Genomic DNA, 18,144 nt, shown 5'->3' on the forward strand with positions numbered 1-18,144 from the left:
GATGACTGGTAAGAGATGATGGGACCTTTATCTGAAGTAGTGGCAGTAACAGGAGATAGAGGGTGATACACTTTAGAGCTATTTCAGGAATAGAATTAATAGGGTTCAATAATTGCCTAGATATGGGAATTAAGGGTGAAAATGGACTTGAATAGGATGGCATCTTCAGTTAGAAATTAGCAACTGCTACTACTAAGGAAAGAAAAACCACTTTCAGAGAACTAAAGCTCATTCATTTGACTGGTTGATTCATAAAATGGCTGCTCGTATGCATTTGAATACATTTGCAAGCAGATATTGAAGGAAACAATTCAAATATATCTGAAAGAATATTTTCTCCTTATTCTGCCTCAAAATGTGGCATCAATGATGATGGGCTTTTTACCTTCCTCCTTCCTTTCGTGACTTAATAAGGTGTGCTGATGGCATGAAATTTATTTGTCTATCATCTTCCTATCTCCAAAGTATTTCCCCCAGAAAGATAGACTGGAAGCTCTTCTAAAATAATAATAATAATAAAAAATTATTGGCCCTGTGGATATTCAGATTCCAGGTCTTTGTGAGCTAAATTGCAAAATCATCACTATCATCAGCTGATAGTGGCACTCTACAGTCAGTGAATTTATTAGTTTGCTCTTGAGCACCTCTGGTACTTAATCAAAAAAGGCATTGATTCCAATTCATCTCAGCTCATATGTTTTAGGTTGTATATTTTATGGTTGTATATTTGTATGGTTTAGTTGTATATTTTAATTAGTTGGTACTAATGTAAGGGTTTTTTTTAAAAGGTTCTCTGGCTTATAAAGGGGTTCTAATTTCTAATAGCACATGCAGTAGAAATAAAAATTGATATTTATATGGTATCCTCACTTTTTTTGTAAGAGAAGCAAAGTAATTTTCCCTAGTAGATTAGATTTTTCAGGTGAATAATTTCCTCTCAATATCTATCAGGAGCAACCTCCAATGCCATGAGATTCCTCTTTTCTTTATTTGTTAGTTAATTGTGATTCCCTTAAAGATGCCTGCCATTCTCTAAACGCTTGATTTATTCTTAAGACCCTGATTACTCGCAATGAAGCCCTCCCTCTAGATGTTCAAGGTAGCTCCCTTGTTAGACAAAATTACATAATTACATCTTTTTGTGTGTGTGTGTGAGAAAGATTGGCCCCAAGCTAACATCTGTTGCCAATTTTCCTCTTTTTGCCTGGGGAAGATTGTTGCTGAGCTAACATTTGTGCCAGTCTTCCTCTATTTTGTATGTGGGATGCAACCACAGCATGGCTTGATGAGCAGTGTGCAGGTCTGTGCCCAGGATCCAAACCCATGAACACCAAGCCACCGAAGCAGAGTGTGCAAACTTAACGACCACGCCAATGGGCCGGCCCCAACAAATTATATCTTAACAGTCCTTAGTATTTTAAAATTTACAAACTACTTAGATATCTCTTATCTCACATTATTCTCTTCATATTCTCTCAACTCTATGATACAAAGCAAGTGTCTATTACAAGAAAAGCGTCTTTCTTAATAGGCTACTGAAGCAAAGAGCAATTGGAAAATTGAGGCCCTCATGTAAAAAATATTGATTCAGAATGGAAAATGCCTTTGGTGTATGACCGTGAGGGAGAAATAAAGATGCATTTGGAATGTAGGATGCATGGGGAATTAGGGGATGGGTCTTGAGTGTCACCACTTGGGTTCAAATTCTGGCTCAGCCAGTTACCAGTTGTATATCTTCTCAAGGGCTCCATTTTCCCAACAGTATAATCAAAAGCTAACTTGGATAGATATACAACATGCTTAGAACAATGTTCCACACTCAATTTCTCAGTCCTCTCAACCCCAGGGGACTTTTGTAATTGCATAATTCATAGGCTCCACAAAGGAAGCTCTGTTCTATGGTTACAGTTTCTTTAAAACTAGTTCCTTGATAGCCCTGTCCCCAGCAACTAATCCTTGCCTAAGATTTTCCTTGAAAAGCCTGCTGACTGGGAAGCTCCCTCTCCAGATGTGCCCACTCTTAGCCTTGGATTTTCGTTTGGTTCTGAGAAATCAGCATTAACTTTCCAAACTTCTCTTCAGTCCTGATCTGTTCATGCTACTAGAGGCTGTTTCATCTCCTGGAAGCCTTTGGTTTTAGTACAGTGGTGGCTTATTATTCTAATATACCTCTGCTTGCATCTATTTGACTTGAAGATGACATGCAGCAGGGAAAACCACTCAAGAGGTTAACACATCTTTGTTTTGCTCTAAAATCTTATCTTAAACATTGTAATATTTTGATTGGCTACAAGATAATGCAATGTTGATTCTTTTTAACTTAAAATACTCAACTGGTTACACACTTGTAATAATGTAACTAATGAATTAACTAATTAAATTTCCCCATTCTTGTATGTTCTTGTTAAGAAGCTTTAGCTAAATCCAAATAGATATAATATTCTAGATGGTTCTGGAACTCATGACATAGTCTCATGCTTATTCACATGAGTTTAAGTGAGTACAGATTTTTCTCCTGCTGGCTGGAGATGTAAGGGACTGAGTGCATGGACTCTTTTGGAGGAGAGAAAGGAGAATGATAAAGAGAATGGTAAGGAGCACATAGCCTCTGTTCCTCTTCTCAGTCTGAATAACTGCCTTCGAGCTCTTATGGCAAGAAGGATTATAGCAATAGCTATGTTCATGAAAAATCATCAGGCTCTGCCACAAGCAGTGTCCCTATAGAGATCCAAAAAGTTTGAACACAGACATTAAGAGAAGAACATTCTAACACATCTCTGCCTCTGAAACATATGCAGTGTGTCATAGTCCAGAGTATAGAGCTGGCACCTTGAAGACTCAAGGACACACCGAAAGAGAAACAGGCCCTTATTGCCAGAAACTCTCCAAGGAAAAAGGTATTGGAGATGTGAATTTTTTTCTGGTTGAGGTCATTTGCACTCAGTTTTTGTTTTTAAAATTTTTTGTCAAGCTTATTTAGATTTAAATTATTAGATTTAACAGTGTTCCCCTATGTTCTTCACTCAGCTTCCTGTATGTATGCATCCACGTTCATGAGTTTATGATGATACCTCTGACTCTATTCCAGCACCGCAGGATGCATTCTCTCCTTTATCGCTTGCTTGCTTACCTGTAACTTCTTTCTCTGACAGTTAGAACCCTGACTCCCATTATCTGTAAGTTATTTAATTATTTTTCAACCCTACTATATATGTAAAGTAGTTTTAGAAATGTTAATGTATACCCTAGTGAGAAACAAATTTACCGACTAGGGTAAAATGTTTACTATGTACAGTTGTCTTGGTCTTTAGTCTCAGTTTCTAGCAAAACATCATCTCCGTTTTTGTTTACCCTTTCAGGGAGGTTATGTCATTCATTAATAATACAGTTAGTTTTGGGGCTGGCCCCTTGGCCGAGTGGTTAAGTTCGCGCGCTCCGCTGCAGGCGGCCCAGTGTTTCGTTGGTTCGAATCCTGGGCGCGGACATGGCACTGCTCATCAGACCACGCTGAGGCAGCGTCCCGCATGCCACAACTAGAAGGACCCACAACGAAATATACAACTATGTACCGAGGGGCTTTGGGGAGAAAAAGGAGAAAAATTAAAAAAAATCTTAAAAAAAAAAAAAAAATAATACAGTTAGTTTTTTTGTCACAGTGATTCCATCCTGGAATGCCCCTAGCATCCTCGTGGCTGTTGCTGTTTTACCAGTAAGGTTCATTCTATGTGGCGTAGAAGTTCTGTGGGTTTTGATAAGTGCATAGAGTCATATATACAAATCATAGTAACATGTAGAATATGTCCATCACTGTAAAAAATTCCCTGCATGGTCTCTCTCTAGTCAACTTTCCCCAACCTTTGGCAATTACTGGATTGTTTTTCATCTCAATAATTTCTCCTTTTCCAAAATATCATATGGGTGGAATCATGCAATAGCTATGCTTTTGAGTCTGACTTTTTCGCTTAGAAAATTTTGTTTAAAATCCATACGTGTTCATTCCTAAATAGTCTATACTATGGATATACCACAGTTTGTTTATCCATTCCCCTTTGAAGGATATCTTGAGAGCTTCTAGTTTGGGGAGTTATGAATTAAGTGCTTTAAACATTCACATACAAGTTTTTGTGTGAAGACAAGTATTCAATTCCCTTGGGTAAGCACCTAGGGATAGCATTGCTGGGTCCTATTGTAAGTGTATGTTTAACGTTGTAAGAAACCGCCAAAAGGTTTTCCAAAGTGGTTCCAGCATTTCACGTTCACACTAACAGTGAAAAAGAGTTCCTGTTCCTCTACATCCTTACTAGCATTTTGTAATGTCAGTTTTTGTTTGTTTATTTACCAGATAGAAAGTGGTTTCTCACTGTAGTTTTAATTTGAATTTGACTAATGTCTCATGATATGGAGCATCTTTTATATGTTTCAGTCTCATCCATAGATATTCCTTGGTGAAGTATCTGCTTTGGTCTTTTCTCTGTTTTTCAGATTGAATTGTATTCTTATTATTGAGATTTGTTCTTTATATATCCCAGAGACAACGTCTTTATTTTTTCCCAGATTGTGACTTGTTTATTCATTCTCTTAACAGTGTGTTTTGCAGATTAGTTTTTATTTTGAAAAACTCAATCTCTATAATTTTTTTATCATGTTTTTGATGTTGTATATAAAAATTCATCACCAGATCCAAAGTCATACAGTTTTTCCTAGATTTTCTTCTAGAAATTTCATGGTTTTGTATTTTACATTTAGGTCTATTAATTTCAGTTGATTTTGTGTATTCTATGAAGATTTTCTGTTTTGTTTCTTTTTACGTATAGACGTCCAATTGCTTCCACACCATTTATTGAAAAGAGATCATTTCTATACTGAATTGCCTTTGCTGCTTTGTCAAAACTCAGTTGAATATGTTTGAGTGGGTCTATTTCTGGACCCTCGATTCTGTTCCATTGTCCTACATGTCTAACCTTTTGGCAATCCCATACCACAATGATTCTTGTAAATTTATAGTAACTCTTAAAATTTGCAGTGCCCATTCTCCAACAAAGGATTCTCCAATTCTTTGCTTCTTCAGAATTGTTTTAGCTGTTGTAGTTCTTCTACCTTTCCATAGGAATTTTAGAATCAGCTTTTTGATATCTACAAAAAACTTGCCAAGATTTTGATTGGTATTGCATTGAATCTGTAGAAAAACTGGGGAGAACTGGCATCTTAACAATATTGCATCTTCTGATATACAAACATGGCACATGTTTCCATTTATTTGTATCTTTATCAATGTTTTATGGTTTTCAATAGAGACTTTGAACATATTTTGTTATATTAATACCTAAGTATTTGAAGTATTGTGGTGTTATTAGAAGTCATGCTGTTTCTATTTAATTTCAACTTCCAATAGTTCATAATTAGTGTAATAAAAACAATATTGATTTTTGTGTATTGACTTTATATCCCAAAACTTTCAACGTTTCTTATTAGTTCAAGTATGATTTTGAATAGATCATTTGGGATTTAGATGTAGAAAATCACGTCATCTGTAAGTATAATTTTCTTCCTTTCTAATCTGTATGGCTTTTATTTTGGTTTAATTTTATTGGCTAAGATTTCTGGTGCAATGCTGAATAGGAGTGGTGAGAGTAAAATGCTTTGCCCTTTAGTCAGTCTTAGTGGGGATGTGTTTCGTCCTTTATCAAGTTTGATGTAACTCTAGGTTTTTTATGGATGCCCTCTATCCAATTCAGAATTTCCTTTTTATTTCTAGTTTGCTGAGAGTTTTTATGGTGAATAGATGTCAGACTTTGTCAAAAGGTTCTTCTGCATCTATTGAGATGATCATGTGTTCTTTCTTCTTTGGGTTATTGGTATGATGAATTACATTAATTTTTAAATATTGATACAACCCTACAGTCTCAGGTAAAAACCTACGTGGTCATGATACATTTTCACTTTTTTATGTTGGAGCATTCATTTTATTAACATCAAGTTGAACATATTTGAGTCTGTGTTCTCAAGGAATATTGGATTCTAATTTAAATTTCTTCTGATGTATTTTAAATGTTTTGGTAACAAGATAATACTGTCCTCACAAGAGGAGTTGGCATGTGTTTCCTCCTTTTCTAATTTATGGAAGAATTTTTGTAGAATTAACATTGTTTCTTTAAATATTTGATTGAATTCACCAATACAGCCATCTGGGCCTCATTTACTTTCCTTCTTTTTTTTAAAGTTTTAAACTATGAATTCAATTTCTCTAATAGATATCAGATTATTGAGGTTATATATTTCATCTCATGTGAGCATTGGTTGTTTGCACAAATATGTTCATAGCAGGGTAATTTGTAATAGTCTAAAACTAGAAATTACTCAAATATCCATCAATAGTACAATGGATATATAAATTGTGGTATAATCATATGAAGGGATACTATATAATAGTAAGAAAAAATATGCTATTACCACAGAAGTAACATGTCTGAATATCCTAAACATAATATTGAACAAAAGAAGACAGACCCAGAAGAGTACATCTGTATTATTTTATTTATATTAAGTGCAAAAACAGAAAACACTAATTTCTGCTGTTAAATGTCTGGATCTTGTTTCTCTGGGGAAGAGGAATGACTGTGAAGGAGAATGTGGAATTCGTCTGGGGTCTAGTAAAATATTTCTTGATCTTGATTTTCTGGTTATAGAAGTGTGCTCAATTTTAGAAAATTCATTGAATTTTTTCTTATACTTTAGGAACTTTCCTCTATATACTTTATATTTTAATCAATGTAAATTTTTAAAAAGTTGTTTCCATATTTATATGAGATACTCCTTAAGCATCCCAAAAAGCTGCTGAATAAAAATTGAGGGAATGATTGGGAGAACTCCAAGTGTCAGTGTTAACTATGAATATGAACTCATTGTACACAGTGAATGTGATAGCCTGGAAAATCATTTATATAGAATTCTAATGAAATTAATTTTTTAACATTTAATCTGTTTGTTTTATTATTTATCATATCTCTCTCCCTCTGTGTGTGTGTGTGTAGTATTTTTCCCTTTTGTCTCCACCATATCAAATGTCCAGAAATTTGGAGTCATATCATAATAGCATTTCCTGATCTACCAATCTACAACTTCTATCAGACGATTTCAAGTAGTAATGGAAACAAGTTTGGGATAATCATGTTTTTGGAGAACCTAGAAAGACTCATAATAATCACGACTCTCTTCATAACTGACTATCTGAATCTGTCCAGAAATTCAGCTTAAGATTATACCAGGACTTTCACTTATGCCCCCTCCTCCTTGTCCTCAGTTTGTATTTTACAGCGTCCAGTGACTTGTCCCACCTGCATTTTTGATATATAGATGTTTTGGTCCCAACTACAATTTCCTGATGCCAATTCCAATCTCCATTATTTCTTAAGGATATTCAATCACATTTTGGTAATTACAACTGCAAATTATTTTAGTACACTGAGATTTAACTCATTTTCTGGAAACCTGAATTCATCTAAAGCTACCAAATAACATTTTACTCTCGCCTTGATTTTCAAGTCAGTAATCATCATATTTATTCTACCTTGTCCAATCACAAGAGCCTCTTCCCAGACTGAGAATACAGAAGCAGGTAAAGCTGAATGATGCCTCTCGCTCAGGTATTTATTAACATGACACCATCTGTTCTTAAGCAGCAGACTTTTCTTTTTTATGTGTTCTTTATCTTATTCTATTTAGAAATTTGAGTGTTGTTGTTTTTTTAATTACCCTTGGCATTTTTATAAGCCCAAATTCATTCCACTTTTTTGTCTTTATGACAGCTTACTACCATTTTATGTTATCCTTTTGTGTCTTTTGTATATGTTGCTTTTGTTTCTAAGATATCTCTAGGTGATCATAAAATTGTATGTGGGAGGCAATATTGTTTATAGAAATGGAAGAGCTTTTTCAAGAGCAAGAGATATAGTTATAAGACTTGACTTTGTCACTCAATGACATTGATTCAATCCCTTAATTCCTGTGAGAATAAATTACTTCATTTATAAAAGCAAAAAAATTAATATATACCCCAGGATCGTTCAATAAACAAATTTATATGTAACCTAAACCATTATACACAAAAATGCTAATATACCATATAATATAATGTGTATACATAATATAATATATATAATGTGTGCATATATAGTTTATAAGAATAGTTTATATGCTTAATAATATACTAATTACTAACTTGAAATTACGTTGCCAATTTTTCCCCTTTCACTCTTTTATATTAGTAGTCATTTATTTTCTCTTTCAGAGACCATGCTTTCGAAATCTCAACTAGTATATATGATTCAGGTCTCCTGCACCCAGCCTTCCTTTCCTAGATTATTATGAACTCTGAGATGACGTGGTCACTTTCTCCCTGGGTGCCTGTCACTTCTGCTTCACCAAGTAGCTCTTCCTTGTTAGTCAACATTCATTTCAGAGCAGCAGTTCTTCTCCTTGCCTCTTTAGCCTCCTGAGAGCTGAAATGCTCAGGGAGGCAAGTCCAGAATTTGTCAGACTTTTCCTTTAGCAGAGGCTCCCAACAGTCATCTGGGTAAGTGAGTCCCCTACTGCGACTGACTGCTACAGTCTGGACACAGGCTATATATGTGTCCTCCACAATAAACACATCTTTCAGCGCTGAGGACCCGCTGTCTTAGTGGCCTAGAGTCAGTTCCAATAGTGTTGTTATTTATATTCTCTTCCTTCATACTATCCAAATCCTCTCCTCTAAGAAAAAGCTCAAGTTGTTGAATTTTTCTGTACACATTCATCTTCTTAATTACTCTCATCTATTTCCATTTAGTTTATTTCTTTGCAGGAGACTGAATTGTCTTCCTTCTGCTAAGAAGTTTGCAAGTATGGCTTATTAATTGTTTCCAGTTACTTTATTACCCAGACTTTGTCCACATCTGTGGAAACAGTTGAGTCTAAATGATCTCCTCTATTTCCAGCTTTATTTGCTGATCATCCATGATGCCACTGTTTGTTCTTCCTTGGCCATTTATGCTCCCCTATATTGTGCCCATTTTACAGTTATATCTCTGTACTTCCTTCCTCCCTTCAAATTTTGAGCTCAGTTGCTGATTTAAAAAAGAAAAAAAAGTTGGCTTTCTGCCAACCTCATTCTTTTTAGTCTTTGTAAATTGCTCTCCACCCCTTGCCACATGTCTGTTTTTCTCATTTCACAAATCGTGCTCCAGAAATCCTTCTATGTAGCCAATTGCATGTTTGCCCCAAGTTCCTTCACTATTTAAATGGTGATCTCCAAAGGAAAGACAAAATACCCACCCACACTTCCATCTCTTACATGTAACTCCAAAGTGGCTAGAATAGCATTTCGGAGTACAATCAGAAGATCACAAACCTCATGAGAAACTTCACTCAAAAAGATTTCTGTGGTTACAGAAGCCTGAGAAAGGCTGAAGAGCACATCCTCGTTTTGTACATTTGTATGCCCCAAATAAAAATGCAGACAGATCCTTCCATCAATATGAAAATAACAAACCAGTGTAACTCTGTTTAACCCCACATTTCCAAATTCTTTGGAAGTCTCTTTATCATGGAATATCTAGTAACAGCCCCCAAAGTATATTTTATTCATTATAATAATATATAAAATTTATTGAATCTTTACAATGTGTCAGAAATTATGATAAGGAAAAAATATATAAATTCAACACATATTTATTGAGGACATTTGTCAGCACCCTTCTTGTCACTGAGAAGATGGTAGTAGAAACAATAAATAAAATTACATGCTATCATTTTAGTAGGAAAAAGAGACAATAAGTTAAATGTATAATACATTAGTAATAAGTAGTAAGGTGGAAAAGTTAAGCAAGAGCAAGATTTACATCATTTAATTATGGGTGGGGCAGGCTTGAATTTTAAACAGGTAGACAGAGAAAAACTCACCTAGGAAGTAACTACTGAGTAAATGCCTAAAGGCAGTAAGAGAGTTAGCCTTGCAGATACATGGGAAAGAAAATTCTAGGCAGGGAGACTTAAATATGAGAGGCAAGAATGTGCCGAGTTTATTCAATGAACAGCAAAGAAGGCCAGTGTGGCTGGAGATGAAAAGAGAGAGGAGGGAATAGCAGGAAACAAAGCTGGAGAGGTAATGGGACCTTACTTGTCTTTTATTGAGTTAAAAATGGCAAGCCACTGGAGGTTGTTGAACAGAGTGACATGATTTGACACCTTTCAACAGAATTATTTTGGCTGCTGTGTTGAGGTCAGATAAAATGCAGACAAGAGCAGAAACAGGGAAATAAGGAGACTTCAGGAAATACTGGGGAGAGATGATACTGGCTTGTCCAGAACCACAGCAGTGGTCGAATTCTAGATCTATGTTGAAGGTAGAGCTTCAATGCTATTTTTGTTTGTTGTTGTTCTTGCTGTGTTCTTTCCCCAAACAACTAGAAGAGAGAAGTTGTCATTAACTGAGATTCATGAGACTACAGGCGAGGCTGGCTTCCCTGGGGCAGGGGTAGAGGATAGCAGGAGAACAGTTTTTAAACCTGTAAAATGGTAGCTGGACATGTGAGCCTACCTTATCTCATTTAGTCCACTTGACAGCTCAACAAGCTGGGTACTGACATTATACCTATTTCATATTTGAAAGAACTAAGACCTAAAGAGCTCAAGAATTGATATGAGCTCACCCAATTGACTAAACAAGTGCTGAGCTGAGATTTGAAGTTAGGGACACTTTACTTCTCAGGCCCAGGTTAAGAATTGGCAAAATTACCTGCCCACAGTAATGACTATTTATTACTGCTGAACTAGGAGACATTTCAGGGTTCTTGCAATCTAAAGAGCTTAAATATATACTATTGGTGGGCTTGATAGTGCACTCACCCCTCAGCTATCCATGTCAAAAGCATCCCTAAATCTCATGAGAAAATGACCATGCCCACTGCATATCTCTTCCTCCTGGGTCAGTAATAGTGGCTCTGGCATTCTTTGGCATCCTTAAATCCTCTCTGTCATTCTTAGAACATAGGACACTGCATCTCTTCAGTCCTAGGTCTGTGTTTACCTCCTGTGACTGTGAATTTGTACTACTCATTCTCCTCCCTATAATGGGTTTTCATTCTTCTTGATCTTGGCTTTGACCCTTCTCTACTTTCTCAAAATATTCTTCTTTTTGTCATTCTTATTTGGCATCTTCTTTCCTGTATTGGAATCCTTTCTGCTCCTTAATAAGCCAGAATATTAAAAAAAATAGTTTTTCTCAAATTCCTTCACTTGAAAGGAGATATCAGTTGACAGTTACAAAACATGTTTTGTTCCTAAATCTCGTAGATGTCGAGTGTAACCATAGACATTTTCTCTCTTAGAATGTTCTCTTTCTCCTTCCTAGGAAACAGCCTGGAGCAGAGTGGAAAACTGGTGAGAAATGGAAGTTAAATGTAGACAGGGCCATCACTCCATCGCTAAAGGCTTGGGTTCTCTGCTAATGAGTTTGGTCTTGAATTAGTGGACCTGACTGGGAAACACAACAAGCCCCATGAATCACTAGGAACTGATGGTTATTCTTCCCTCTTTGACCTCATGCCACTCTGTCTCAGAACTCAGACAAGTCTAGGAGGGAGTGTTGCCAAGGCTGCAAAGCATTCCGTTTAGCTCCAGGTCCTCAGAGTGCCTTGAGTCCGCTTGTTGCAGATTCCACCAGTGAGCTTTGACTTCTCAGCAATCTCTCTCTCAAGAGGCTTCCCAGAAATCCAGCCGTTCAGCTCACCCCTGAATGCACTTTGAGCAACTGGCTGCCTCTCCCGTAAGCACGTTATTAATGGTCTCTTTTCAAAAGCAGAGATAGTGCCCTGGAAAATGCGATATTGATTTTTTCCCCTTCTTTCTCACTGTTTCAATCACTGCTCGTTTGAATGGCTTTCATTTTTAGCAACAACAAGAGAATCTTCGAAGAAAAGTGGTTTATAGGATCAGGCTGAAATAAAATCACCGCTCAATTTAAGCTCTGAAAAATACTATTGATATTTTAATAGAAGTTTGGAGAACCTATTGCGAGCTCAATAATAGCTACAAGGAGTTTATACACAGAAATCATACTTAGGGATCGTTTTATTTCTTAGGTAGTATGTGTTAACAGCAAATAACGGTTTAAACCTTCACTCACTTCCATACTGTATACATCAAGAGTCTCCTGAGTGTGGAAATGTTCAGAGTACTTCAGAAGGGGTGAAAGCCTTCCTATGACTCAAATGATTTGTCTCTAATTGACCCTTGTAAGAAAACCTGGGCTGGGTTTCTCTTAAGCTCTCTATTTGCCTGTTGTTGGCATCACAAAATCCCTACTATTTTAGAGCTGATAGACCTAGAGAACAGGTAGTTAAATGAATTTGTTGCACCAGTGAGACAAGCAAATCCTAGAGGATGGTAGGACTTGATGGAGGTGGCACAGTCTCAAATTCCCTGTCCAGGACTCCCTCTCTGTGGGTACCTGATATCCTTCTCCCTACCTGGACCTTGCTATAGAGCTGACTTCTCTCCCTGTACTCTCCAAAGTGCCCATGGATCTTCTTAGTTTTGAATCTTCCTATGCTGTACAAACATACATGTGTATGAAGTAGAATAGTGATATTACCATATTAATTATTTATTACTTAGCAAGAGCAGAATGTTACCTTCAAGGGTCGTGTCAAGAACCACGTCTTCCAGGAAAGTCATTGCATGACATCAGTCCATATTGATGTCTCTCCTTTCTGTCAACCCCTGTAAATCACTGAAAATGTGCCTTGATTTGTCCTTAAGTGCTCTAGGTGTGTGCAAAGTGAGGTCTTTGAAACCAGTGTTGGTTAAATGAATAGATAGTTACTACATGGCTAATAAATGTGCACCCCGTGCTATATATTAAGAGGTATACAAATAAGAATAAAATATAACATTTTCCTTGATTTATTTGTGTTTAACACAAATGCATGTTTGTTTGTTTGTTGTTTTGTGAGGAAGATTCACCATGAGCTAACATCCATTACCAATCCTTCTCTTTTTTTGCTTGAGGAAGATTCATCCTGAGATAACATCTGTGCCAATCTTCCTCTACTTTGTATGTGGGAAACCTCCAAAGCATGGCTGATGAGTGGTGTAGGTCTGCACCCAGAATCCAAACCTGTGAACCCCAGGGTACCAAAGAGGAGCACACAGAACTTTAACCATTTGGCCATGGGTTTGTCCCCCCAGATGCATGTTTAAATGTATGAAAAGCATTTTCACAGGAAGAGCTTGATGTAGAGGAAAACAGTAGAAAGGAACTTCAGAAAGAAAGAAAAGCAAAAGTAGAAGAATTTTGGGCTTGTCAATGTAGTGGAATTAGGATACTTGAAAAAATGTGAGATTTATTTTCAAAAATGTGATTAAAGGAAAGGATGAGAAATAAGATGCTCCTGAATTTGGATAATCAAAGCTATGTTATTAGTATATTATACAGACAGGGGAAAAGGGTCTTGATTAGGATTGAAAGTGGGATATCCATTCATTCAATCATCTAACAACTATTAATTGGGAACATATTATGTATAAGGCATTATTCTAGGCTCTGAACGTGGTGAAATGGTGAATATTTGAAATGGCGGGGTTAGGAAGCTATTACATTGAATGACAGACTAACATGACTGCTATGAAAACAGAAAGTAACAGTTAGATTGAGAAATGGTGGGGAAAGTGTGCCTGACAACCTGAAAGGCAGAGCCTGTATGACATAAGGCACTGATCGAGGTGCCACTCATAGGAGGAGGGAAAGTGGGAGAAACCGATTGGAAGTCAGTGTGGCTAGAGGTGGAGCACTTGTCTATTAGATTAGGGTTTGACTACAGTGATAAGGATGGAATATTTGGTGGAAGATTTCTCTTCTTGGCTCTTCTCCTTTAGTATCTCCCCTTTTGCTCTTCTTCCATAGAATTGTTTGATTAGATAGGTCTGCAGCCACAGAGGCTGCCTGGCCTGCTTTGTTCTGGCATTAATGCTGCTTAACCTCTTGGAAGACGCAGAGAGCCATTGCCATCAGAAACCAGGCCAACTCCCATGGGAAAGGAACCACCTTAGTCTCATTAGAAGGATTCTTGCAAGTTCCACATGGCTGAGCACCTCTCACCAGGCGCCTACATCGGGTCGGGGGAAAGCCTTCTGGTAACAAATGTTACAGGATTTTCCTGGCCTTTTCTTCTTTGTGTACATCTTTCTTGGGAGCCATGAAGGAAAACAGTTCTGGCAGCTAGCCATTGTCATTCTTTCCCCAGCAGAGGAGAGCCTAATACAATCCAGCTCTTAGATGCATAGTTCTTGCATCCTGTTTCCATGTGTTAGTCTGACCTGATGCATGACCTAATTCAGCTCCTTATCAACAGACCGCCATAAAGTTTATTCCACACTCTAGTTAGGTCAGTACCTAAAATGTGGACAAGTAACGAGAGGACAAGTTTCTTTGTAGAAATGTGTTCCCTTCTGAGAAGTAAATGTCCACTTATGAAAACCAATATGGAAGGAGAAATGAAGAAAAAAAGAAGAGCTAACCTAGTATAAGGTAAACATCTGCTCTGGGATAAGCACTCTGCTTGATGCCTTAAATGTGCTCTTTCATTTAATTCTCACGTCTCATCTTGCATGTGAAGAGAGCATGCTCAGCAATGTTAAATCATAGTATTGTGGGACTTGTCACTGTCTGGTATCAATGGCTTTGTGTCTTCTCTCTTCTTTTTGTATGCCAAAGTTTTACTATAAGCTGAAAGTAATATTCAACCCAAATGAAGCCACACCCTTTCTGTAACTTCACACACTAGTTGGGAGGAAATTTGATGACTAGGAAGACCTTTGAATGACCCTAAAACTGTACTATGTAGAAAGCTACCTTTTCTGCCTTAGGAAGACCCACACAAATTCCAAATGGCCACTTCATTAATGTCCTGAAAACAAACTAGAAGAAATATTATATATTCCTCATCCAAACTATGCTAACCATTAGCAAATAAATTCAAATCACATTGCATCCCTATTTGAGACTAACTGGATTTGACATCTCTGATTACAGACACTATAACATTGATTCATGAAACAGAGAAGTAGAACTTTTGGTCTTTTGAGGCTGAGGACATGAACTCAGTTTTGAGTTTAAGTTTGTTTTTGTTGTTATTTTCCAAGATAAATATGAATGACATAGTTTTTTAAAATTTTTTAAATTTGATCTTTCTTTCTAGGTCTGAAATTATCCTTTAAAAGATAGTTTCCCATTGCCCACAGAACTTGTTACAAATATCTTACTTCACCTGGTCATCAAAGGCCTGATAATATTTGAGCACAATCTGCATTTCATTTGTTCACACCAGAAAAGTTTATTGAGGATCTAATTTATGCCAGGCACTCCATCAGTACTGTGGCTGCCATAAATATCTTCTTTCCATATACCTATGTAGAAGTACGTCATCTTCAAACATTTTTTGAAAATGTTAACTATTAAACTGGCTGTGGAGTATATGGAAACTCTGTAATATTCTTGCAACCTTTCTGTAAATCTAAAACTATTCTAAAATATAAAGTTATTGGGCCAGCCTGGTGGCGCAGTGGTTAAGTATGCACTTTCCGCTTTGGCGGCCTGGGTTCCCCGGTTCAGATCCCAGGTGCGGACATGGTACCAGTTGGCAAGCCATGCTGTGGCTGGCATCCCACATAGAAAGTAGAAGAAGGTGGGCACGGAGGTTAGCTCAGGGCTAGACTTCCTCAGCAAAAAGAGGAGGATTGGCAGCAGATGTTAGCTCAGGGCTAGTCTTCCTCAAAAAAAAATAAATAAATAAAATAAAAAATAAATTAAAAAAATATATATATAAGGTTACTAAATGTAAAAAAAAAATAATACTCCATGAAATCTTTCTAACCACCTCCCTTCTATGCACTTCCCTGTTTTTGAAATAGTATCTAAGAAGGATACACTGAACCATCACTTTTGGCCTGGGCAAGAGCGTTTATTTCTATATATCTGCTAGTCATTCAGTTGGTTCCTTTGTTCCAAGAATATTGATCCATGTCTGGTGCTTCCTGGTATCCCCCAATTCCTGAGCCCAAAGAATGAATGAAGTCATCTTGGACCTTCCTGACAGAGGGCATTAATTTGACAGAGAATGCGCTAGAATTACTCAGGTTGGAGATCTTCTGTGGTTGTATTGATTTTTATTTTCTTCTATAGTCTTGACTTCATGTTGCATTTATTTGGCCAAAACATTGCACTCACACTGTTTTAAAATTCTTCCTATAGGGCATAATTTATATTTTTCTCAATAAATAATGCTCATAGCATATTGCCAAAGCTAAGTTCTCCATATATACATGAGTCTGATATCAAAAATAACATTTTTGTGATATTGAGAATTTATCTTCATGGGTACTTACAAAACACACACCCTCAGCTCCCTCAGCCATGCTCTGTGTCCTACACATACGCTCATACCCACACACAGCACATGCAAAACCAACTGCAAAGTTTGACAAACACTTTTACAGAAGAAAAGAAAAACTTCAGTGGCTATCTACACTTGGTTTAGTCTACTTTGAGTAACTATCCTAGAGCAAGGGGTGAAAAATCTTGAATCATAAAAATGTTATTTCTTATTAAATTGGAGTCATCATCTTTTTTTTCAGTTAGACTACGTTTTTGATTAAGACTTTTCTAGGATGATCTAACAACGACACAATTAATAAAAAGGTTATCGTGCATTCTCTCCGTGCGAAGTATGACGTTAGTCACAAGGGGGATATAATTGTAAAAAGAAACTTACCCCTACTTAGAAAATTACAGTTTAGAGGGGGCCAGCCTGGTGGCACAGCGGTTAAGTTCATACATTCTGCTTCAGCAGCCCCAGGTTCACTGGTTTGGATCCCTGGTGAAGACCTACCCGGCGCTTGTCAAGCCATGTTGTGGCAGGCGTCCCACATATAAAGTAGAGGAAGATGGGCACAGATGTTACCTCACAGCCAGTCTTCCTCAGGATTGGTGGCAGATGTTAGCTCAGGGCTAATCTTCCTCAGAAAAAGAAAGAAAGAAAGAAAATTACAGTTTAAAAAGAAATTAAAAACTTAGTAAAACTTTAATTTACAAGAGAATAAAACAGTCAAAGATATCAAAGTAGTTCATGTTTACTTGTCAATAAGGAGTAATGACAATTCATCTATGTGTTGTTCTGTGTCTCAGGTATGGCTAATGCTCCATTCTCCAGATAATAAGGACAGGGAACCTTTGAGGTTGTTATGAAGAATAAGTGAGATAAAGCAAGTATGCATCAATAGTTCATGGTAACTATTTTAATAATAATTCTAAGTATCCAGCACCTGAAACATGTTGTAAATAACTTAATATTGTAATGGCAATAGGAGGAAGTCACGTTAAAGAATCTTCCCAATAAAAAGTGACTGCCTGGATTTATAGATCACTAACCTGTATTTCTTTCCATGCCCTTCCAGACAAATTTATCAAATTCAAGTCCAATGTTTAATTGAATGTCCCTTCTAAACAAGGCCATCTTAGGTCGGTTGCCCTGGAATCATATTCTTAGGTTCTGAGATGCAAGTGAAGGATTATTAGGATGTGCTATTGAGAGCATCACGACTGGGCAGAAGGAGTAGTTGAACTGGGGTGCAGCACGACGGAGGTTTCAATCAATCCCATGGGTGCCATGATTCTAGGATAGCTATTCAGAGATGTCCCAATGGAGGCATGGGAGCACCACCTTTGTACCCTGAATCAACTAGTTATCAGATATGGATTCCACAGGATGAGTGAGTAATCTTGGAAGAGACAACTTCCTTCCAACAAAGGTTACTTCTGATAGAGCTTCCAGCTGTCGTCAGTCTGCAGCCAACATTCCTACCACAGGATGGCACACACAACAACAGTTTTCTTCTAGGTATTTGGGGAAGAAAAATTCTAATGAAAATTATTAGAATTAATCATTTAATTTCTCAACATTGCTACATAAAAAGAGGAATTGTATTTCTATATATCAGCAACAAACAAAAAGAAAACCAAATTTAACAAAAAGTGATACAACATATAATTACAGAAAAAAGCAACATTTCTATTCTGGAGACCATACAATATCAATGAGCAAATCAAAGAAG

The sequence above is a fragment of the Equus caballus genome, chromosome 8, assembly GCF_041296265.1.
Source record: "Equus caballus isolate H_3958 breed thoroughbred chromosome 8, TB-T2T, whole genome shotgun sequence".
In the NCBI taxonomy this organism is placed as follows: Eukaryota; Metazoa; Chordata; class Mammalia; order Perissodactyla; family Equidae; genus Equus; species Equus caballus.